Here is a 25,646-nt window from a genome sequence, read left to right as displayed (position 1 = left end):
CTCCAATCTTGTTTTAAATTTACTACTTAGTAGCTTCATTGCATGCCCCCTAGTCCGTGTAGGGGAAGTAGGATGGGAAGATGAATTTAATGAAAAGCATTAGAAAAAAAACCTAAGGTTGACTTGAAGGGATACCTCCTCGTTGTTTCTGCCGGAAGGGTAGGCAATTGCCCCACAGCCCTTTAGTTTCTTGGTTTGTTCTAACACATTGCCATTGGCTGAGTAAAGAGTTTACAGGGTATTCCATTTGGAAGAAGACAATGGTCCCAGTGCTCAGATTATTAAAGGGACTCTTCACAAATGATTGTAAACCAAATCATAAAGGAGGAGGTCCTTCAACTGCTAAGAAAAAGAAGTGGCTAAGGTCATGGCTTCCGATGGCATACACCTCTGGTTACTAAGGGCCCTAGCGTCTTTTACAAAGCCACGCTACCAGTTCTCAGTGCGGCAAATGAGAGGAAGCCCATTCAATTCCTGTGTGCTTCCTCTCATTTGCTGTGTGGGAATCGGTAGCGCAGCTTTGTAAAAGAAGCCCTAAGTGCTAATGGATGCTTAATGTGAGAAAAACGGCTTACCCCAAAATGTGTTAAAATGTTTTGCCTTAGTTTGCCTTCAGCACACACTTATCCCTAATTCTATAGGGGGGTCTTTAACTAAGGTGCGCTCACGTTTTTGGCGCACACTAAAATTGCAGGCGCGCTAAACGTTAGAGATGCCAATGCATTCCTATGGGTGTCTCTAATGTTTAGCGTGCCCACAGTTTTAGTGCGTGCTAAAAAAACGTGAGTGCGCCTTAGTAAAAGTTGCCCTAAAAGTTGCCAAATATTGTGTGCGCAATTTAATTGAATAACGAGCCACATAGCACAAGTAATTACCTTTTTAACAGTTATTGGTACTAATTAGATTTAATTGGGATTTATGTGTATAAAGATAGGTCTGGGATCCATGCCTAAAATTTACTTGCAATTGGAAAAAGGGAGTGCAGAAATGGGAGGGGCAGGGCGGAACAGGAGCATTTGTAAAATTAACTCGCATTATAGAATAACAGGGATATGCACCTAGTGTAATCATGAACATTTGCACCACGTTTTAGTTGGTGCAAATGGCCGCGCTTAAAGTTAGGTGTGATTCTTGGGCGTAAGCTATAAATCTTGCCTAACTTTGGGGCCCCTTTACTAAGCTGCATAAGTGCCTTCACGCACCCAATGTGTGCCAAAATGGAGTTACCACCTGGCTATCGCGTGGCTCTTGTGTGGCGTGTGTCCAAAAAAGAATTGTTATTTTCGGACACATGTATCAGAAACGCGCCGTGTCATTTGACACACGTAGGTCATTACCGCCCGGTTACCGTGTGTGACTTTACCGCTAGGTCAATGGCTGGCAGTAAGGTCTCAGATCCAAAATGGATGAGTGGCAATTTTCATTTTACCACACATCCATTTTAGGCAAAAATTTTAAAAAGGCTTTTTTTTACATGTGTTCTGAAAAATGATTCTGCACACGTCCAAAACACGCATCTACACTACTGCAGGCCATATTTCAGCGCTCCTTTGTAAAAGAGCCCCTTTAAGCTCAGCTTATAGAATAGCGTTTTGTTTGGCACAGATTTTCTCACCTTGAGCTACAAGTGAAAAAGGTGTGAGCAAAATATAAATAAATAAATAAAAAGGTTTTTTTTTCTAAGCTTTAGTAAAAGGAGGCCTGTGCTAGCGTCAGCGCATGTTTTTGATGCACACAGCAGGGAAAAGGATGTCTGTTGTTCTGGAAAAGAAATGGCCCTTCAGTAAGTGAACCACTTGCCGTGCGGCCATTTTGTAAGGGGGGGGGGTACTTACCGCCACCCATTGAAGTGGCAGTAAGGGCTCCCATGGTAACCCAGCGGTAACTGGGCTGCAGTTTTGTAGTGCCAGAATGGTGTGCACTGGGGGGGGGGGGGGGGGGGGGGGGGGTGGAAACTACTGCTGGGCTCCTGCGGTAGTTTCGGATTGGCACGCGGGAAGCCCAAGTTTAGTAAAAGGGCCCCATAGTGAAGCTCTTCATGCGATTATACAGATAGGCATTTCTGGGGACAGAGAAGGAGTTGTGGATTTAACAAACTCCTTTTTCAGTTGTAGCTCGAGGTGAGTCACATTCAGGTAGACAGTATTTTCCAGTCCCTGGAGGGCTTATAGTCTGAGGGAGCAATTCTGTAGCTCAGTGCCTTGATTTAAGTGCTATAATAGAACACATCTATAATGGCACATAGGCACACCTAAGTCATTATAGTAAACTAGTGGAAACCCGCATTGGTGTGCCACAACTAGGCCTTTATGCCATGTTGGTGGCAGGTTGTAAATGGTCATCTAAGTGCATCAAGTGATAATGTGTAACAGCATCTATATTAATAATTCTCACCTCCAATTCTGAAGCTCACAGTGTGGCAGGGAAACACTGAGGCCCTGTACTGTTGTTGCCTGTCAGCACCACTCACTCTCACTGTCACTCATACACCCGCCCTCAGCCACGCCCCCAGCCACGCTCCTTCCGGACATAATTTTCTACCTGAACGTTCCATTGAGGCCACAAGCTCCTGCCACTTCCGTGAAGGGTTCGTAACTTCATGGTGGTGAAGCCTCTGTCTGTCTGTCATGCCCTCGCGTACAACGTTGTTACGTCAGGGGCGGAGCCATTGTGCCAAAAGCGTGACGTCGCGACCAGAGCCAGAGGAACAACAGGAAGGCAGGTGGAGCCATTTCTCGTTACGTACCGTGACGTCGCGACCACAGCCAGAGGAACAACAGGAAGGCAGGCGGAGCCATTTCGCTGAACACATGACGTCGCGGACGCAACCCCCTGCCTCACAATGACCTCCCAGTGCGCCGGCGATACACAAATGGCGCCCACCACGACCTTCGAAAACACGATGAAACAAAACCTGCTCATCCTGTTTCCCGAGGTATGTTAGGTGCGTCGCCGGGACACGAGGGGGGAGCAGCGGTATTCACGACCTGCATCGGGGTGGAAAGGGGGTGCAGTCGGTGTGGACACTCAAAACCTTTCCCTCAAATCCCCTTGCTAGCGCCCATTTCATTTCGCCCAGAAACGGGCCTCTTTTACTAGTATTCTATAAGTTATGCACATTACTTGGTGCCTTGCCCATGCTTCTTCCATGTTTACACCCACTTTGGAGTTAGGATTTGTACAGAGTAGCTCCTAGTGTACATATGTATGAAAATACCAATTAAAGGTGTTAGTGGCATATATTTCTCGGCATGAGCTTATAGAATTGCCCCATAAATTTGTTCTAAGGCAATGGAGTGTTATGTGACTTACCCAAGATCACAAAGAGCTACATTGGATTTTGAGCCAGGCTTCCTGGTTCTGAGCCCAGGCTCCTCCACCGCTCTGGGTGGTACAGGGCTTATACGGTGATTTCTAGTTCCACATATCCACTGAAAATTACTCCTTCATCAGAGCAGTTGTAACTTTTGCATGGGAGCTTTCAGGTAGTTTTTTGTTTTTTTTTAACAAAGGAACATAAAAATATAAATAAGTGCAATGTATGCACCTAGCTAATTTCCTGCCTTTTTAGAAAATTAACTTCTATGTGTGGTCCAAGTGGCCCCCATCTACAGGCACTACTTGTGTTTCTTGTAAAATCAATGCAGACAAACAAAGGCTTTTCAGCTAAAACTGTCATCTTGCATTATGATTAAACACCAGTACATCTGTTTTTTTTTGTGGGGGAGGGGAAGGGGGTGGTAGATTTCAGTCAAATTTGAAAATAGCATGCACTGAAAGTGAAACAAAGTAAAAAGAAAAACACCCAGAATTTCATTCCATTTTTGCATGGTTTGTTTTGAAATGGAACAAACAAACAAACCGATCTTGCTGCTTCCCCCTCCCTCCCACCATTTCATTTCAGAACAAATGCGCATCCCTAATTATGATATCTGGTGGGTTTTGATGGCACAGTCTACCACAAAGAATTGAACTGGATGCAGTTCAAAATAAGAAAACTTTCCACTTCTGGATTTTGTAAAGTTCCTTAGAATTTGAAGATCAACAAATAAGCTGTAGGTGATGCATTTGTTTTGGGTCTGTGATTAGCTTTCAGGGGTTTTGCTTCATTCATTAGGTCTTGTGTATATTTCTTTAAACTTTTTCACTGTTGCAAGATGGCAGGTTCTAATCTACATGCTTTACGTTTGTGAGTTCTTCCCATACTATGCTGATTTCACTGGATAGGAAATATGCGGGTCTTACTACTTCATTTGGAAGCATCATTGGAATTGCAAGTGGTCCTGGCTACTTTATTAACTTTTGAGACTGAGACTGGATATTAAAACCTTTTTTTTTTTCCTGGCACAAAGACTCTCTGTTTTGCAGCTTTAAAATCTGCATGTTTCCAGATGTTGCTTGTGCAAACACAGAAGAGGCAGTAATTCCCACTCCTATGTCCTAGACTGTTGCAGAATGGTGCGACTTCTTTTTTCCTAAAATACCCATGCAAGTGCATTGTGAAATAGAAGGTTCTAAGTTTGTTTTTTTTGAACCCTCCTCCGTTTTCTTTTTTTCCTTTAGTGATAAGGTTCCACTTAGGGCATCTACCCCTCTCTAATCTCTTTCTCTTGTGGCATAGGTTGGAAGCTGCTGTTTTGGAATTACTTGTCCATTGCTATGCTGTCCTTATTAACTTTGTTTATCAACCCGGGGGCCCTTTTACTAAACTGGGGGGGGGAGGCTTACCACAAAACATGTTAAAGCGTTTTGCAGTAATCTGTCAGTGCACATTAATCGCGCAGGGTGTTTTGTAATTTTTTTCAGGAATAGGCGTACCATGGACGGGGAATGGACATGGAAGCGTTATTCAGCTAGTTTGCTCACAGTGCATACTAAGGGGTCCTTTTACTAAGCTGCGGTTAAAGGGGGCCTGCGCTAGCATCAGCTCATGTTTTTGATGCTTGCTGAGGCCCCCTTTTACCCTTTTTTGTGGAAAAGAAATGGCCATGCGGTAAGTGAACCACTTGCCGCATGGCCGTTTCAGGGGGAGCACTTACCACCACCCATTGAGATGGCGGTAAGGACTCCCATGCTAACCTTGTGGTAAGTGGGCAGCACACGGTGCTGCCGGATTACCACCGGGGTAAGCACTGGTGCTACAAAAATAGAAATATTTTTGTAGCACCGGAAATGGCACATGCTGGAGATGGGAACTACCGCCAGGCTCCTGTGGTAGTTCTGGATTGGTTTGCCGAACACCAACCCTGTAGTAAAAGGGCCTCTAAGGGCAAAATTCTATATATGGCACTAAGAGTTCCCATGTTAATTTGGGCATACACCCAATTTAATGTATGTAAGTTAATTGAACAATGAGCCAATCAGCACTGATAATTGGTGATAGCCAATTATCAGCACTAACTGGCAGTATTCAGTAACGATGTGTGCGTAAATCTTAACGCATATACATATTTTGGTGCATGGATAGGGGTTTTCCCAAATGTTATGCGCGTTGATATAGATTCTGGCCAAACTGCGTCTAACTGTAGGTGCCTGCATTTAAGTCTGCTCATAACAGGCCTGATTGCAGGCACCTAAATTTAGGCACAGTTTATGCCTAAGCGTGATTCTATAAAAGATGCATACTCTTTATTCAATCGCGCTAAGCGCATTAAAGGCCCAGTTTACTAAGCCGCACTGTAGGTGTGCGAACTTTTTAGCACGCACTCTAACGCTAGAGACACCCATATATTCCTATGGATGTCTCTAGAATTAACGCATAATGATTTTTAGCGCGTGCTAAAAAAGCGTGCCTGTAGCGCGGCTTAGTAAACAGGGCTCTAAACCTTTGGTGCTGATATTTAGACACTACTTTTAGAATATACTCCTAACTGGATAAAACAGTGCTAACATGGGAGCACTTATTGCCATATACAGTGATACCTCGGTTTTCGTTGATAATCCGTCCGAAAACAATCAATGAAAACCGAAACAGACGAAAACCGGGTAATTATTTCCATATGAATCCATGTAAATCCAATTAATTCGTTCTACACACTCCAAAATACATACCAAAAACACATTTTATAGAGAATAAATATAGTCCCATGATGGAGCTAAAGGGAAAGGGTTAACTTATTAGCAAGGGAAACACTTAACAGGGAAAATGAGATTTGAGCACATGTGATTTTATCTTGCGTGCGTTGCGTTAGACGCGCAGGGTGATGCTCACACAACGAGAAACACCACCACAATGAGCAGAAGAACGCGTGGGTTGCCCTTTTCGCAAAATTAGCAGTGAAAACCGAGGCAACCAATGAAATCTGAGACAAATTTTCACTGAAAAAATCAACGAAAACCGAAACCGACGATAACCGAAGTCAACGAAAACTGAGGTTTCACTGTAAATAGGAGACGGACAGTACTTCAATATTATTTGTTTGTAAGTCCTGTGCTCTGATGGAAAAATTAGCACAGGACCTGCAAAAAAAAAAAAAAAAAATCCTTAAAATACTGGCATCGTAAATTTATTTTGGTGTACAGTGAAACCTCGGTTTTTGTCGATAATCCGTCTGAAAACAATTGGCAAAATCCGAAACCGACGAAAACCAAGGCAATTAACGAGGACACCCAAAATCGGGAGAAGGACGTCCATCTTCTGATACAAATTGGGAGATGGACTTCCTTCTTTTTCGACGAAATCCGAGGCAACCGACGAAAACCGAGACAAATTTCTAGTAAAAAAAAATCAACGAAAAACGAGGTTTCACTGTATTTTAGTAGACAGGCCCCCTGATTGCCATTGCTCCTTGTTTTTTCCGCCCTTCCCTTTAAATTGGTGGACTTTAATGCAGGGGCATAGCCAGACTTCGGCGGGAGGGGGATCCAGAGCCTGAGGTGAGGGGGCACATTTTAGCCCCCCCCCCCGGTGCAGCCGACCCCCCCCCCCAGCCATTATCAACCGTCGCCACCGCCAACTTTGACAACCCCTGCCGACGACCCTCTCGACCCCCCCTCCCGCCGCCAACCCTCCCCCGCTGTGGGCTACCTTTCTGATGTCCTGCGTCAGAAACAGAACGAAGTCTTCGCGGGAAGAAGAGGACTTCCTCGGCTGGCGGGGATTGGGGTCCCCCGCCAGCAAAGGTAGCCCACGGCGAGGTCAGCAGGGGGGTCCAGAGCCAAATCTATGGGGGCCCAGGTCCCCCTGGCCCCACGTAGCTACGCCCCTGCTTTAATGTGGGATAAAAAATGTTTTGCTCTTTCATGTTTTTTTTTCTCTCCTTGTTTCAATCTTTTGTATTCCACTTTCCAATCAAGAGATAACTTGTACTGAGGAAATTTGTCTGAATAAAATATTAAGGGCCCTGTTTACTAAGCCGTATTCCTATGGTTTTTTCCTAGCGTTAGCGCGTGCTAAAAAGGTTAGTGTGCCTTTAGCGCAGCTTAGTAAACGGGGCCCTTAACTTTTTTTTACTATTAAAAGCAAGTTGTCCATGTGACTCTGTGTAAACATTTTGCCTGGGCAAGAGCTGAGGCATAAGCAAAAGGCAAACATTTTCAGGTTTAAGTGCATTTGTGTTTGGATTCCAGATGTAATTACTTGCTTTTTTGAAACTTGAGATAAAGGCCAGTGACAGTTCAAGTATTATAGTTCTTGTACCTGAGGCAGTGGAGGGTGAAATGGCTTGCCTGAGCTGAAAAGAAATGTCGCCAGGAGGAGTGGGATTTGAACCCTGACCTCACTGGTTTTCAGCCTGCTGCTTTAAACATGAAGCTTCCCCCCCTCCACTTTGTGTTTTTTTTTTTTTTTTAATTTTGCATGCATCAGCAAACTCCAGAAGTTGTCCATCCCTGCTCCATACTTTGTACATAATTTGTTTTCAAGGAATAGTGTTACGTTTTGTTAACAAGCTATCAGAGTTGTAGTTTTTCCCATTGTACTGATCTGTGTTCGCATGGTTAAATCTTGCTACTTTTAGGGGTCAGTTGATGATTAGGCCAGCGTTTTATCAGATGGGGTTTTCTAGTCAAGTGTCTGGCATGAGTAAATTCCTTGTTTGCTTGGGGGAGGTGATTTTTTTTCTTTTTCAAATTTTGCCTTTCTTTCTTTGTCGGTGGACATCTGGTGCCAGGGTTGGCTGTTGGAGAGAGCTGGGGCTATGACCACAGAGAATTTGATGGATGAGTGTATGCTGAGGAAGGGGGAGGGGGCTGAGGTGCAGAGCTGAAGAATTCCAAAGATGGGAATCACTGTTTTTGCCTTCCTCAATGCAGGGGCCTCTCTAGAGTTTGGGGGGGGGGGGGATGATGTTTACATGCATTCCACTTTTGAGGAGAAACGAAATTCTCTGCCCCTCTGAGAGATGCCCCCTCCATGAAAAAATGTTTTGTGTGTGGTTTGTGCATGCAGATTCAGAACGTACCGCAGGACTCCTCAGCATGTCCCACGATAAGCCCTTTTAAGCTGCGATAAGCACGTGGTAGCGCTTACCACAGCTTAGTAAAAAGGTGGGAAGCAATTTTATAAAGGTTTTTCCATGTCTAAATGCTTTTTTACATGTGTAAAAGGCCTCTTAGAAATTGTCCTGCAGTATATGTGTGTATAGTTGTGAGTTGACAAGGCCGTGTGTACATAGTTGGGCGAAGCAGAGGTAGAGTTGTGATGTATATGCATATTTTATAAAATACCACAGACCTCAGCAGTGCCCCTCACTGACCATCAGCTATAAGCTAGTGAGACTTGTGCACCCACCTCGTCATAGGTCTTGAGGATAATATCTTAGAAAAACTTTTAAACCTCTCACTTTTTAAACATGTATCTTGTCAAATTCACTTGTAAATAGTTTTGTTTGACTTATCATTCTTATACCCATCTTTATTAGGTGCTGTAATGATACCCATCTTGCAGAAAGTAAAGCTATTTTTAAGTGAATTTGAGCAGGGCTGGATCTGAGAGCCTGTTTTGTAAATCAGGCTTCAAATAGAAGCCATACATCTACCTTTATAAAATGTCTTCCTGAAAGCCACTGCACAAAGTTACCTCTGCTTTCGGGTATGTACAACTTTTCCACTTGAATTTGCATGCATGTGCAACTTTCTTTAAAATAGTCCCCTTATTTTCTAACTCCTCTTACTCTCTTACCTATCTATGGGCCCTGTTTACTAAGCTGCGCTGTAGGCGCACTAACATTTTAGTACACGCTAATGCTAGAGAAACACATATATTCCTATGGGTGTCTCTAGCATTAGTGCGTGCTAATTTTTAGCATGTGCTAAAAAGTTAGTGCCTTAGTAAACAGAGCCCTATACGTTCTATCTTTGCTTATACCCTATGCTGTCTGTTAAAATGTTTTATTGTGTATTGTGTTGACGTTATAAATAGTATACTATTGGGCTCATTTTCGAAAGAGAAGGGCGCCATCTTTCGACACAAATCGGGAGATGGGCGTCCTTCTCCCAGGGTCGCCCAAATCGGCATAATCGAAAGCCGATTTTGGGCGCCCTCAACTGCTTTCCGTCGCAGGGACGACCAAAGTTCCCAGGGGCGTGTCAGAAGCATAGCGAAGGCGGGACTGGGGCATGCTTAACACATGGGCATCCTCGGCTGACAATGGAAAAAAGAAGGGCGTCCCTGACGAGCACTTGGCCGACTTTACTTGGTCCATTTTTTCTTGCGACCAAGCCTCAAAAAGGTGCCCGAACTGACCAGATGACCACCGCAGGGAATCAGGGATGACCTCCCCTTACTCCCCCAGTGGTCACTAACCCCCTCCCACTCTAAAAAGAAAACTTTAAAAATGTTTTTTGCCAGCCTCTATGCCAACCTCAAATGTCATACTCAGCTCCCTGACAGCAGTATGCAGGTCCCTGGAGCAGTTTTAGTGGGTACTGCAGTGCACTTCAGGCAGGCGGACCCAGGCCCATCCCCCCCTACCTGTGAGCCCTTCAAAACCCACCAGAAACCCACTGTACCCATATGTAGGTGCCCCCTTCACTCCTTAGGGCTATGGTAGTGTTGTACAGTTGTGGGTTTTGGGGGTGGGGTGGGGTGGGGGGCTCAGCACACAAGGTAAGGGAGCTCTGCACCTGGGAGCAATTTGTGAAGTCCACTGCAGTGCCCCCTAGGGTGCCCAGTTGGTGTCCTGGCATGTCAGAGGGACCAGTGCACTATGAATGCTGGCTCTTCCCACAACCAAATGGCTTGGATTTGGTTGTTTCTGAGATGGGCGTCCTCAGTTTCCATTATCGCCAAAAACCGGGGACGACCATCTCTAAGGACGACCTAAATGTGGAGATTTGGGCGTCCCCGACCGTATTATCAAAACGAAAGATGGACGCCCATCTTGTTTTGATAATACGGGTTCCCCCACCCCTTCGCCGGGACGTCCTGCGAGGATGTCCTCAGGAAAACTTGGGCACCCCATTCGATTATGCCCCTCCACACCATACTTTGTACAGTTATTTGAATATTTTTACTGCTGTAATTGTCTATTGCTTATGTTTGACTTATTCATACTGTACACCGCCTTGAGTGAATTCCTTAAAAAGGCGGTAAATAAATCCAAATAAATAAATATGCATGTGCTTTATAACATTCATGCATATTTATTTTAAAAAGTCAAAGCTTTTGTTTTCTGCATTTCTAAAGATAAATACATACATACATACATATATTGCACTTCGGCCCAAGTTCTGCCTCCTGTATATAGGGCAAGATTAATAAATGGTGCTAAAATTTAAGTTGTGGGAAAAAGCCCTCTTAAGTGCTATTCTATAAAGGGCCCACCGGGCTGAACCCTCCTTATATAATATCACTTAGAGAGGATTACTACTACTAACAGTGCATTTTTTCTAGCGAAAAGGTGCCGGTACTGCAATGCCAGGCCACCCTTCAGGGGTGGGGTGATCATTGAGGGACACACCCAACAATAGCCAGCTCTCCTGCAACCAGTTACAGAACCTATGACCTAAGGTGCCGGTACTCAGTACCCCCTCAAAAAAAAAGCCCTGACTACTACTAATAATTTCTATAGCACTACTAGATGTATGTAGCACTGTACACATTATGTGCAGGTTCTTTGCTCTTTCCCTAGAGGGCTCACAATCTTAAGTTTTTGTACCTGGGGCAATGGAGGGTTAAGTGACTTGCTCATGATCACAAGGAGTTGCAGCGGGAATCGAACCCAGGTTGCCAGGATCGAAGCTTGCTGCACCAACCATTAGGCTGCTACTCCAGCTTAGCACTTGAGGATTTATGCCCGCTGAAACTTGGTGTAATTCCTGGCACACAAGTTTATGCTGGTAACCACCAGTATTCTACAACATTGCATGTAAATATTTGGAATACCCATGTGGCGGTACACTATTTCTTTTTGAGCATTCTGTGTTTGGGTTTGCCAGTGTTTTCAAGACAGTGCCATTGGGCCAGCGCGGGAGCAATTTTGAGGTGCTTTTTTACAGTACCTCTCTTCAGTCAGCGGCATCTATTTTGGTCACAGGCTGCAGTAATGGATTACATTTTTCCTTTTTTTGTCTTTGCAGCTTTTGGGCCATTGTAATGCGGACAGCGCCAGGTCCCTTGATTGGCAGAGGTTTTTTGTCTGCCTTTGTGACTTCGGGTCTCGGCTGCTTCTTGCATGGCAAATCCCGTTCAGAAGAAGCCTGGACCTTGTTGTTCCCAGGTCAGTCTCAACTTCTCAGTTGCCCTTGCAGCCTTCTCTTCTGCGGCCTTTTCCAGGCTACTTCTCCCAGCTGCATTTTCAGTCTGCAGCTCATTTCTCTTTCTGAGGCCTTGGCTGTTCTCTTTTCCCATAGAGAGTCTCGCCTCGAGCTAAGGGGTAACATCTCCTCATAGTTACCTGGCCTGCTCTTTCCCGGCTGCATAGGCAGCTTACAGCTTGTGCCCGATCATGCTACCCTCTGCTGCGTTTACTCCAGATATTGGATTACTACTACTAATCATTTCTATAGCACTACTAGACGTACGCAGCGCTGTACACTTGAACATGAAGAGACAGTCCCTGCTCGACAGAGCCTACAATCTAATTAGGACAGACATACAAGACAAACAAGAGATAAGGGAATATTAAAGTGAGGATGATAAAATAAGGGTTCTGAACAAGTGAATAAGGGTTAGGAGTTAAAAGCAGCATCAAAAAGGTGGGCTTTTAGCTTAGATTTGAAGACGGCCAGAGATGGAGCTTGACGTACTGGATCAGGAAGTCTATTCCAGGCATATGGTGCAGCAAGATAAAAGGAACAGAGTCTGGAGTTAGCAGTGGAGGAGAAGGGTGCAGATAAGAGAGATTTACCCAGTGAACGAAGTTCCTGGAGAGGAATGTAGGGAGAGATGAGAGTGGAGAGGTACTGAGGAGCTGTAGAGTGAATGCACTTATAGGGTTTCCTTGTTTTGGTAGCTGCAGCTGTATGCCCACTGGACTATTTTTTCTCCTTACTGAGGCACGGCCATTTTTCTTTTTTTCTGATGTGGGGGCACCTGGCGGTCCTTGTCAGCATGAGCATCTAGTGGTGTGCTGCTTTAGCAGCTACCTTCAGGGCATGTTGGTCATCCCGACATGGCCTCCCTAAGACAGCAATCCCATGCAGCGTGACTTGTTTTCCTGTACCTTGTGGTATTGTCAGCGTTCAGCTCCCAACCACATTCACAGACTTTGACTTCAGCATATGGTGACATTTCCACCTTGCAGTTCTCTGCACCTTTAGCTACCATGGGGCCATTTCGGCATGGGTGATTACCCTCCATATTATTTAGCGCTTGCACTATTGGCCTTCGGGCCGCTGTAGCCTTGCGGCTTGGAGTAGGTGCCAAGTGGGATGTTCCCTGGGCACCTGGCAGGTTGCAGCCTTATGTTTTTTTTTTTTTTGCTGGGACAGCCTGTTGCAGAGACCGATCAACAAGGCTGTTAAGAACTTCCCAAAGTGATTGAAGGCCTGTGTTAAAACTGGGGATGGACACTTCCAGCATTCACAGTGACTGCAAATTTCTCACACATTGTTAATTGTATCGTTTGAAATTTGTTATTTTACTGTGTTTTAGCTTGAACTTTTTTTAATGTGCAAAAATTGCTAGGTAGTAATTCTAAAATGTCAATAACATCAACGTAAGATAATTAAATATTGTTTAATAGACTAAGTATGTAAAATGTTTCGTTAAAATTCAAATTGGTTGCTGTGACAACTGCAAAAAAATGTAGGGGGTTACTTTTTTTTTTTTTGCCTCACCCTATACAGTGATTTCTGATGACATAGCTTGCACTGAAATATTTATACTGTAGTGTATTGTGGGTCAATACTGTGTATTGAAATACAGTACACTGCATATTGGAACTGTACAAGCAATAATACATTTCCTGCCTTGCAAAGTGGAAATATGGCCTTGTAAGTACGTTTTAAAATTTAAAAATCTTATCGGTCTAGTTTTCAATTAATGGAATCCCATCACCTCAGCTTCCACATCACACTCGTATCATAATTCATTATCACTCAACTCCTCTGATTACTTTGCAAAAAAAAAAAAAAATCCAGCCCTAAGATTCCATGGTTTTGTCTCACTCTTGAAATAATGATCCCTCTCCTCATTTTTCTCCTTCATGCCAGAGCAACATCTGATCCAAGTTGTACCCTTCACCCACTCTAAGGATTCAAGTTTGTAAATGGCACCCAAATTTAGACACCCAAAAAAATCGCACTATTGTATAAACAGTGCACCCAGGGGCCATTTTACTAAAACACGTAAGGGTCTTTGTACATGTAGCATGCGCCAAAGTGGGACTACAGCCAGACTAGCATGTCTCTTGGCAATAATTTGGGATTTGGCAAGCGCTCATTTTGGTGGTAGAAATTTATTTTTTTATTTTCTACTGCGCGCTGTTGATGAGCACTGAACAGTTACCATGTATGTAGCACATGAGCCCTTACTGCTAAATCAGTGTGTGGCGGTAAGGGCTCAGGCCGCAAGTAGGCGCACGCTAGTTTTAATGTTAGTGCACGCCCATTTCCTGGCCCAGGAAAAAGATGCCCTTTTTCCAGGACGTGGTAAAATAAATGGCCTGGTGCGCACCAAAAACACACACCCACACTACCGCAGGCCACTTTTTACTGTGGCCTAGTCAAAGGACCCCCAAGTTGGGCGCCGTTATAGAATAGAGCTTAGCTCTGGGATCCACTGAACCCTGCTGTAAATCCCTATTGCCTAAATTAGGCCTGGATCCCCCAAATTCTAGAGCATTGTATGCAAATCCTAGAAATTCCCCAACCCGCCCATGGCCGTGGTCGTGCCCCCTTTCCGGAGCCACATGGAAAAATGTAAGCATACATCTTAAATGGAATCAACTATAAAGATGCGGAAGTAAATTCCAGTTATTGCCAATTTAGCACCAGTAATTGTTTGCACCTAATTGTCTTGCTAATCACCTCATTAAGAAATTAAATTTCATGCCCAAATTTGCACGCACAATTTTGAGTGCCGTATATAGAATTAGGGGGTAAATATTCATTCCCTCCCGCCCTGAAAAATACTCAATAGACAATCTGTCAGTAAATTTTCTTTAGTAGACTATCTTAGGGGTCCTTTTACAAAAGTATGCTAGCGTCTTTAGCGTGCACTAAAAATAAGCCTGTGCTAAACACTGAGACACCCATAGGAATATATGAGTGTCTCTAGCATTTAGTGCTTGCTAAAAACGCATGACTTTTTGTAAAGCCCCCCTTAATTCTTTTGTGACTAGCTTTCAAGAGCTATGCTCTCTCCTTCAGGTCATTGCTACACTGTTTCCAAAACTCTCAAGGCTATAGCTTCTTAAATAAATATAATGATTCTGTGTCTGACACATAGATATTAAAGTGTGAGCTGTAACTGGGAAAGTAATAATTAAAAAGGATTTAATGGACTTTTTCTATTGTCATTTTTATTATTCATGGTATATTTATATCATCCTGTGTTATCACAGTGGCCCCAATTTGTAGAAAAGGTTACATTTTAAAGTACAATTCATACGCCATGCTATAATTAGTGTAATGACTCTATATTTTGAAACACGTACACCAGGGCTTCCCAAACCAGTTCTGGAACCCCATAGTCTGTTAAGGATTTCAGGAAACCCTTTAGTGAATATGTATGAGATAATTTTGTATCCATTGGAGACCTAGTACATGTAAATTGATTTTATGCATATCAATTGTGGATATCATGAAAAACTGACTTATATGTAGGTTCTCTGGGCAGGCTTCAGAAGCCCTGATGTACACTGTACTCTATTATCTGATGCACTCGGGTTTTCATGATATCCACAATGAATATGCACGAGAGGGATTTGCCCATGATGGAGGCCCTGCATGCAAATCCAATGTGTATTCATTGAAAATCCAGCTAGCTTGGGATCCCCCAAGATGGGTTTGGGAACACTGATGTGATGGTTCATCATCCTGTGCTGTGGCAGGAATTATTGTTACTGGTCATTCAGCGCTCGCTGAAGACTGGCTAAGTGCTAAAAGATGCTTATTGTATGTACAAATACTATATACAATGGAGCAGATTTACTGAAAGGTTTTCTCCAAGAGGAAAATGCCTAGTAAATTGGGCCCTTTGTGTACCAAAAGTACAGCTTTCTTTATGTTGTGCTCCTGATGTTGTAGAGCCTTACAACATGGCATCAAGATAAATATCAGAGGCAGCTTTTTTGGCTAAAGGGCAGCGTGTTCCATTGTTGAAAGGCTGTACAATATTTATAAGCAGGTTTGTGGAGTCAGGACACCAAACCTTCAACTCCGACTCCTCTATTTTTCTACTGACCAACTCTGACTCCAGCTCCTACTGATATTAGGCATTAAAAGTTTTGTTCTGGATCTTTGTTCTGAATCTAAATTACTGGTAAATGTGAGTTATATTTGCCAGTATTTTAGATCGGACAAATATCTATCTATATATCTATGTATAAAATATTAAATTAACCATATATTATAACGTTGGAAGTTTTTATTTTGAAGATGGAGTCGCTACATTTTTACAACTCCACCCAAAATTGCTTCTGACTCAGACTCCACAGCCTTATTCATAAGACTTGGGAAGTGGAGTTAAACACAGCGAGAGACCATCTTATCCCATCTATTAATTCTGTATGCTGCTGCCCACCCCCTTTGCTCTTTTCAGCAGAATCTGCTTCATATTCCTTTATTCTGTCACATCTTTCATAATAAATTTATAGAATCCTTGTTCTCGGTGGCTGGACCCACCCTCTGGAATAAACTCTCTTTGGCTTTCCGTTTGGAGCCTTCCTTTAAGAAATTAGGGGGGTCTTTTACTAAGCCGCAGTAGCATTTTTAGGTCGCAGTAGAAATCAGCTGGTGGCAAACGCCAAGATACCTAGTGGGTGTCTCAACATACATGTATGTGTACATGATTTTTAAAAAATCATGTCATGGTGCATACTTTTATATCAGTAGGTGTTTAATTACTGATCATTTTACACTGGGCTGACAATCAGGGAAGCCTACTTCATATCCGGAAATCACTAAAAACCAATCTGTTTAAAAAGGCATACCCTACTGATCCAACTTAAATGCCTAATCTCTGCAACACAACCAAACTAAAGCACGTAATGGACATAACACAACTCTTCCGTTCTCCGATTCCCTAATGTGGCTGTGCCACATGAACTTGATCTTACCACAACATCACCCTGTATTTGTTCACACCGGAGCCTGCAAAGGCCTCTCCGGTGCTATGTAAGCCATATTGAGCCTACAAATAGGTGGGAAAATGTGGAATACAAATGTAACAAATAAATAAATAAATAAATATCCCACTACTGCTGCTTGTGATCTTTGGACAAGTCACTTAGCCGCCCATTATCTCAGATGCAAACTTAAATTGTAAGCCCTCTGGGGACAGGGAAATAATCTAGTGTACCTGAATGTAACTCACGTTGAGGTACTACTGAAAATCGTACAAGCTAAATCCAAATAAATAAACTTACCGCCTATATTTCTACTAGCAGACAGTCCCTCTGCTACGTCCTGCCCACACAGAAACAGGAAGTTGCATCAGAGGAAGCAAGATGAGTAAGAGAGAAGGACGTGGCTGGCCAGAGGCAGACTGTCATATCGCTACCTCTGAGGGGAGCTCGGAAGAGAGAGAGAAAGGAAAAGGGAGGGGGGACATACTGGAACCATTCAAAAACAGATGGGAGAGTTTTCAGACTATGGGGAAAGCAGGGGAGAGAGATGGTTAAATGCTGAACCTGGGGTGTGTGATTATGGGAGGAGGGGGAGAAGGAAGATATGAGGGACAGGGATATAGAGAAGAGATGCTGAGCATAGGGTCAGGGATAGGGACATAGGGGGGCAATGCTAGACATGGAGGTGTTAGGGACACAGGGTTTATACTGGACAGGGCAAGAAAGGAATACAGAGAGGGCAGATGCCATAGATGGGGAGAAGATAGGGGACACTGAGGGCAGATGATGAATGGGGGGGAGGATAGGGACACAGAGGGGCTCGATGGATAGGGATTGCAGAGGGAAGATGAATGGTCGACATGGCGAGAGAAGAAATGTCAAATAGACAGGAGACACTGGAAAGAGAGTTAGGAAAAAAACAAAGCAAAGCAGGAACAAGACACCGAGTCCAAATTGAATACAAAAATAAAAGGATCAGGCAACAAGGGTAGCAAAAAGTGTTTTTATTTTGAATTTATTAACTGTTATATGTCAGCTTTGGGATATGTGCATCTCCCTACTCCCTACCACAGTAGTTTTACTTTTGCAGTAAAAGTTTTTATATTAGACAGTAGCTTTTTTACTTTCACTTAAGTAAATTTTTTGTGTGTTCTTCAGTGTTCTTTTACTTAAGTACTTTGACCTAGTACTTATGAACAGAACTGCCTTTAATGAATAACTTGTATAGCCTTTCACTGCCGTGCAAGTTTACTTCCTGTTGCTGGGTAGGATACCAAAGGCCTCTTTTATTAAAGTATATTAAAGGTTTGCAGTTACCACAGGTTAATGGCCAAAATTAACATGATAACTGCAAAGTCTCTGCATTGACTCTTGAGTGCATGCTCCCATACAGTTAATGTAGACAAAATCCTCCAGATTATGTATGCGTGGGCCAAAGATAGGCATTTAATTTTGGGCACAGATCAGAAATTTGCTTGCAAAATAATTGGTTTAATTTTTACTAATAATCACATATTGGTGTTAATAAGTACTTGGCAGTAATTAGGAGTTATGTAGATCTGTCCTATACCCTATTCTATTAACATGCAGTTCTAAATTTCATATAGCACCCAACTGCAAAGAGGGGCATGTCTGTGGGAGGAGTATGAGCAGATTAGGGGGCATTCCCAGAATTTAGGCATGGTATTAAAAAAAAACCCTGCATTTCCACGGATAATTGTCATTGGTTGGGTGCAAGCATTTACACCACCTTTTAGCAGATATATAGGAGGTAAGTTTATTTATTTATTTGAATTTAACTTGCATGATTTTCAGTAGTAGCTCAAGGTGAGCTACTTACAGGTACACTAGGTTATTTCCCTGTCTGCAGAGGGCTTACAATTTAAGGGGTTCTTTTTCTAGGGCTCACTAATGGAGGGTTACGTGACACGCACAAGTGTTGTACTACATGCAAGGTCTGGCTTCTTGGGGTTTCAGTTGAATTTATAGAGTTTGTTTGTGGTCACTTATTCTGTATGTGGCATTTGTGTTCTATATGTGTGACCCTGAGGTATTTTGTCACCATGAAGTTTCCGTGTAGCATTCTGTAGTAATTTGGCCTTGTTTAGTTTTCTCAATAGATGTATCAATATTTTAGGGCCCCACTGTAATATTTAGAGCACTACCTTTTCATAGGTAGGATCCTTGTTTTGGAAGTTAGTGCTGGCATAGTAGATTTGCTCTACATAATGAGTGAGTGACTTTTTGTTTATAGATTTAAAAAATTACTTTACAATATGTCTATTATTGAGATTACCAAGATTTCTTTGTACGGTGAGTTTTATGGGGAAATGTCCTTGCTCTGCTCTGCATCCATTATTGGTAGAAGGCCAGGAGATTCTCTGGATGTAGAATTTATTTGGCTTCAATACCATGTGTGTTGAAGGATTGTGGCTCAATGGGGGCTCAAGAAGAGTGCAGTCTCTTGTACATCCCTTACCTCTCAATTGGCCACTGAAGCCTGCACTGCTACCATCATTGAAGTAATTGGGAGTGAGGTAGAGGTGGAGCATGGGGTGGGGTGGGGATAGAGCATGGGTGCATCAGGTGACTTTTTTTTTCTTTCAAAAAGTTGGCAACTGTAGTACCCACCCATCCAACCTGTTGGCCCACCCATAAATTGCCTTCTGGCTACACCACTGCCCTCAACAATGCCCCCTTGTGATTTTGACACACTGCAAACAAACAGTACGGAAAAAGTCATTTAAAAAAAAGGGTTTCAAAAACAGCGAGGAAAAATGTCCATCTGCCGGTTTATGCTACTTTTTGGACAGTTTTCTTTTTCAAAAATGAGCCCCAAAGGCAACTAACTATGTTGTGGTCATTTGCCTGTCAGTGCTCATTCATAGTGCACTATTTAATTTTTTTAAAACATTTTCAGGAGTTGGCGTGTCATGGACAGAGAATGAGCATGGAAGTGTTATCCAGCCAGCATGTTCACAGTGCGTGCTAACTTGATGATAATGCAGACTTAACGTGGGAGCACTTAGTGCCTCTTAAATAGCAAGCACTAACTGCTCCCCAATGTTGTTTTTTTTTTTTGGGTAAAATTAGCGTGGAACCTGCAAAAAAGAAGCCCTTAATATTCTGCTGTGGTAAATCTGGGCTTAGCATGCGGGAAAGTCCCACATTAGCACGCACTAAGCCCAAATTTTACCACAACTTAGTAAAAGGGCCCCTAAGTGAGTACCTGAGGCAGTGGAAGATTAAGGGCCCTGTTTACTAAGATGCGTTAGCATTTTTAACACACCTACAATTAGCGCGCACTAACCATGTAGGCACCTATAAGAATATTGTAGGCCCATACACCATGGGCATAGCCAGACTTCGGCGGGAGGGGGGTCCAGAGCCTGAGGTGAGGGGCACATTTTAGCCCCCCCCCCCCGGGCGCCTCCGACCCACCCTGCCATTGCAGACACCCCCCCCCCCCTGCTGACGACCCTCTCGACCCCCCTTCCCCCACCGCCTACCCGCCGTCGCCTATCTTTGCTGGCGGGGGACCCCAACCCCCGCCAGCCGAGGTCTTCTTCTCGCAAAAGGCTTCCTTCTGTTTCTGACGTCCTGCATGTTGTACGTGCAGGACGTCAGAAACAGAAGGAAGCCTTTTGCGAGAAGAAGAGGACCTCGGCTGGTGGGGGTTGGGGTCCTCCGCCAGCAAAGGTTGGTGGCGGGAGGGGGAGTTGGGCGGGTCGTCGGCAGGGGGTTCAGGGCCAAATCTATGGGGGCCCAGGCCCCCCCTGGCCCCACGTAGCTACGCCACGGGCATACACGGTTAATGCGCATACATGGTTAACGCACCTATAACGCAGCTTAGTAAACAGGGCGCTAAGTGTTTTGCTCGAGCATAAGGAATATCTGTGGATGAAGCCAGATCTGAACCCTGGCTTCCCTGTTTCTCAGTCTGCTAGTCTAACTAGGGGTATGTGACTCAAAAGTTTTGCTTTCATTTAGTCTCCAGTAATTTTGAGAATTTGTTTTGTTTGGAAGCGATATCGTTTGTGCATGCTCTTTAAACTCTCACAACTTATGACATGGAAAGAAAAACCAGTCTACTTACTAACATCTATATTGTAATAAATTCTAGGAGTACAATGGAAAGGAACTTAGATTTTGGTTTCAATTATTTGCCTTTCCAAATCTAAACTCAAATAAGCTATGCCTGGTACAGGAGGGAGATTTACAATCTAAGCAACATCACATGAGTGAGACAGACCCATCACATTCCCCCATGTTAAGTGCATGCATTGTGAACCGAGAACAACTGCTTACTTCATTCAGTTTTCGCTCTGATTCTTTGTGCTCTGCTAATTAATTCTGAACACTTCTCTCCATGTTGTGCAGTACAAAATCTTTTACATTCTGTTACACAGTCTGGCATTTTTCCTTTTCTCATTCTCTGGTCGGGCTTCATTTTATACCTTCCTTCCTCATGGGGTCTCTTTTACTAAAGTGTGTTAAGTATTTAATGCAGGAATTAGTATGTGCAATTATGCACACTACTTCTGCCGCTAGTTCAGGGCTTCTCATATCCAGTTGAGTTTCAGGATATCCACAATAAATATATGTGAGATTTGCATGTGTTGGAGACTCGCTATATGCAAATTGGTGTCATGCATTTTTACTGTGGACTTACTGAAAACCTGATTAGCTATGGGGTCCGAGGACATCTGTTTTTTTTGTTTCAAAAGTCGATAATTTTCAGATGTTTTTATGCTCAGTATAGATTTTTTAGGTACCATTAAAAAAAAAAAAAGTCCTAGAGAAAAATGTTCAAAAAAAGCCATAGGGAAGGCTGTATGCACCATTCCTAGTAAACTGGCCACACAGACACCCCAGTAGAGCAGAGGGGCAGTCTAGCGGTCAGTGTAGTGGACTTCACATAAAGGGACCCAGGTACAAATCCCACCTTAACAACCTTATTTTGTATTGTGAGCCCTCCAGGAACACCTAAACACCTACTGTACCTAACTATATACCACTACAAAACTCTCAGCTCTGCAAGTGTCTCCTATCTATAGGTACAGTTCATATTTTGTGGGTTTTGGAAGACTCCCAATTTCCACTGTAAGTGTACTAGTTAGAGTGGGATATGGACCTGTGTCCCTTTTTCTACTGTCCACTGCACTGACTACTAGCCTACTCCTGGGACCAGCTTGCTGTTCTAATAGGAATGGCCATAAAATCTGAAGCGGTCACAGAGCCTGGTATGGAAAGGGGATATGACTTGATATATTGCCTTTCTGTGGTTACAGTCAAAGCAGTTTACATATTATATGCAGGTACTTATTTTGTAGGGCAATGGAGAGTTAAATGACTTGCCTGAAGTCACAAGGAGCTGCAGTGGAAATCAAACCCAGTTCCCCCGGTTCTCAGGCCACTGCACTAACCATTAGGCTATTCTTCCATTGTCACTGTCACATCTTTGGGGGGTTGCAGGGGTCAGGGATCACTAGGGGATTAAGAAGGGGTCATGCCTTAATCACTCCAGTGGTCAGCTGGTCAGCTAAGGCACCTTTTTGTCACTTAGACATGATTGAAACATTCCAATTTTTGCCCTAGTCTATTATCCTGGGAAAACGTCCAAATTCTGGGCCCGCCCAGAACACGCCCCCAACATGCTCCTTTGTGGACTCTTAGGAGGATCCAAGATGGCACCTTAGAGGGAGGACGTGACTGCAGTAGCTCTTTTCCCTTTCCCTGCGATGCAAATTTAGAAAACTAAGAGGAAAGGGAGGTTGAGTACTGCTTTTGCATCATCTTTACCTATCCCTTCCATGCATTCCTTGACGATAGACACTTTTGAACCATGCTGCTACTGCTCTAGTTATTCCTATGTTGTCGACTAGATGTTGTCGAGTAGTGTCTTTAGTGTTGTGTGGTCTACTAGGTCGAAGGTGCTTGACATGTCAAATTGTAGTAGTAGTATGGACTGACCTTGGCTGCTTATTGTTTTGTTATCAGAGTGGTTATAACTGTTTCAGTACTGTGGGATGGTCTGAAGCCTGATTGAGAGCTGTGGAGGACTGAGAAGTGCGTTAGGTATTCCATTAGTTGTAGTGCTACTAGTCCCACCATCGTTTTGGTCAATAATGGTATTGAGGCCACGGGTCTATAGTTTGTGAATTAATTCACCTTATTGGTGTCGTTTTTAGGGATTGGGGTAAGTATGATGTCACCTTTATCAGAAGAAAAATTTCCTTTCGAGAGCTTGTATTCTATCGGGCTCATTTTCAAAAGAGAAGGACGCCCATCTTTCGACACAAATCGGAAGATGGGCGTCTTTCTCACAGAAACGTCCAAATCGGTATAATCGAAAGCCGATTTTGGACGTCCCCAACTGCACTCCATCACAGGGACGGCCAAAGTTCAAGGGAGCGTGTCGGAGGCGTAGCAAAGGCGGGACTTGGGCGTGCCTAACACTTGAACATCCTTGACCCATAATCGAAAAAAAGAAGGACGTCCCTGACGAGCACTTGGACGTTTTCACCCGGACCTGTTTTTATTACGACTAAGGCACAAAAAGGTGCCTGAAATGACCAGATGACCACCGGAGAGAATTGTTGATGACCTCCCGTTACTCCACCAGTGGTCACTAACCCCCTCCCACCCTCTAAAAACATCTTTCAAAATATTTTGTGCCAGCCTCAGGTGTCATACTCAGGTCCGTGACAACAGTATGCAGGTCCCTGGAGCAGTTTTAGTGGGTGCAGTGCACTTCAGACAGGCAGACCCAGCCACATCCCCCTCCCCTCCACCTGTTACGTTTGTGGAGGAAACAGCGAGCTCTCCAAAACCCACCACAAACCCACTGTACCCAAATCTAGGTGCCCCTCTTCACCTGTAAGGGCTATGGTAGTGGTGTACAGTTGGGGGAGTAACATAGTAAAATAGTAAGTGACGGCAGAAAAAGACCTGTATGGTCCATCCAGTCTGCCCAACAAGATAAACTCATATGTGCTGCTTTATATGTATAACTGACCTTGATTTGTATCTGCCATGTTCAGGGCACAGACCGTAGAAGTCTGCCCAGCACTTGGGGGGTTTTGGGCGGCTCAGCACACAAGGTAAAGGAGCTATGTTCCTGGGAGAAATTTCTGAAGTCCACTGCAGTGCCCCCTAGTGTGCCTGGTTGGTGTGTTTCCCGGTATGTCAGGGGGACCAGGGTACTATGAATCCTGGCTCCTCCCACACCCAAATGGCTTGCATTAGGACGTTTTTGACATGGACGTCTTTGGTTTCGAAAATTGCCGAAAGTCAGCAACGTCCATGTCTAGGGACATCCAAATTTAAGGATTTGGAAGTCCCTGACGGCATTTTCCAAACAAAAGATGGACGTCCATCTTGTTTCGAAAATACGGGTTTCCCCACCCCTGGATTTCGCCGTTTTGCAAGGACGTCCAAATCGGAACTTGGACATTCCTTTCCAAAATGCCCCTCTATGTGTTCTGGTAAGCGTTTAGTGAACCAGTGTGGTGGGTTTTTCATCATATAGTTTGGGCAGCTGTCTAACAGACAATTGGCATGAGCGTATTTTGTCAATAGTGCTTTTACTGAGCTGGTTTTAGGTGTCTTGAATGATGACCAGATTCTGTCTTCCTTGATATGATCATTGTTGATTTCACAATCGTGTAGGAATTCTAAGCAGGATGTTTGTGTGGCAGCAAGGTTTGATCTTGTTTTTATTATTTCTCCTCAAAGTATTGTTCGAGCTCGTCTGCTATTGGTGGTGTTTCATTTGATGTTAGCAGAATTTGTGTGTTTACTACATTCATTAGTTCATATATTTTTATGTTTATCTCTTCTGGGTGCACATATGTGTTGTAGTATTCCGCTTTAGCTCTTTTTATGTTGTGTTTGTACTTAGGGCTTTCCTCCATGTGGTTTTGTTCATGTCTGATTTGTTTTTGGACCATTTTCTTTCCAGTTTCATGCAAAGTTTTTTTAATCTCTAGTAGTTCCTCGTTAAACCAGAGGCGTGGTTGTCTTTTCCTCTTTGTTTTCATTTTGAGTGGTGCTATTTCGTTCAGTTTGTTTCTGCTTAATTTGACCCAGTTCCTCATGAAGTGAGTGTTAGTGGGTGCTATGTTTGTTTGATCCTTCTGTGCTGTTGACCAGAAGCTACGAATATCCACTTTTCCTCTATTGAAGACAGTGTGTGGTGTCTTTGGTTCCCTGTTCTTGCCGTTCTCTTTCCATTTTTATTTTTTTTTATTTGTTACATTTGTATCCCACCTTTTCCCACTTATTAGCGGGCTCAAAGTGGCTTACATAGTTCCGGAGAGGTGGTTACACACTCCGGTGTGAACAAATACAGTAAAGAGGTACTGTTACAGTGACAAGTACAGTAAAGAAGTATCGGTAAATAGGCTGGGGTGATTCAGACAAAGTGTTAGGGTGTGATCATGCATCGGGGTTGAAAACTGCCCATTTCCTGATTAAAAAGCCATATTTCATTATTCGGTGTTTGTCAGATACTGTGTGGTATGCCTTCTTGAAGAAGTGAGTTTTTAGGGGTTTTTTTCGGAATTCTAGATGATTATTCGTAGATTTCAGGCATTTTGGTAGAGAATTCCAGAGCTGTGTGCATATGTGTTGGAGGATATGAAGGTGAAGAAACAATGATTGAAGTGTGAAGGTGAGTTTACTATGATCTGACCATGTTATCTCTGCCTAATTGTGGTTTTCTATTATATGGTTGTTACTGGTTGAGAACCTATGAGCTAGTATATCTAATTGATGACATTTTGCATGAGATGGTGTGGCTGGTGCTGTTCTGATGTTCCACTGGTTCAGGAAGTTCATTAAAGACCTAGTGTTTGTGTCCTGATGTTTTTCTAAGTGTAGATTGATATCACCTAGTAGAAGGACATTTGAGAAGTTTGTACAAATGTTAGCTACAAACTCCATGTAGTCATCTTGTGTGTTGGATCAGCT

General features: G+C 43.5%; 1 protein-coding gene across 1 annotated transcript in view; it reads left to right on the top strand.

Moving 5' to 3' along the window:
- PTPRS (protein tyrosine phosphatase receptor type S) overlaps positions 1–25,646 on the top strand; it is a 307,849-nt gene that overhangs the window by 4,243 nt on the left and 277,960 nt on the right. The window contains 1 exon segment of the mRNA XM_030218889.1: positions 11,521–11,660. The gene's annotated coding sequence lies outside the window, so the exon portion shown is untranslated.

The sequence above is a fragment of the Microcaecilia unicolor genome, chromosome 11 (assembly GCF_901765095.1).
Source record: "Microcaecilia unicolor chromosome 11, aMicUni1.1, whole genome shotgun sequence".
In the NCBI taxonomy this organism is placed as follows: Eukaryota; Metazoa; Chordata; class Amphibia; order Gymnophiona; family Siphonopidae; genus Microcaecilia; species Microcaecilia unicolor.
Note: the sequence above shows the minus strand (reverse complement) of the source record. Positions and strands in the feature narration are given on the sequence as shown.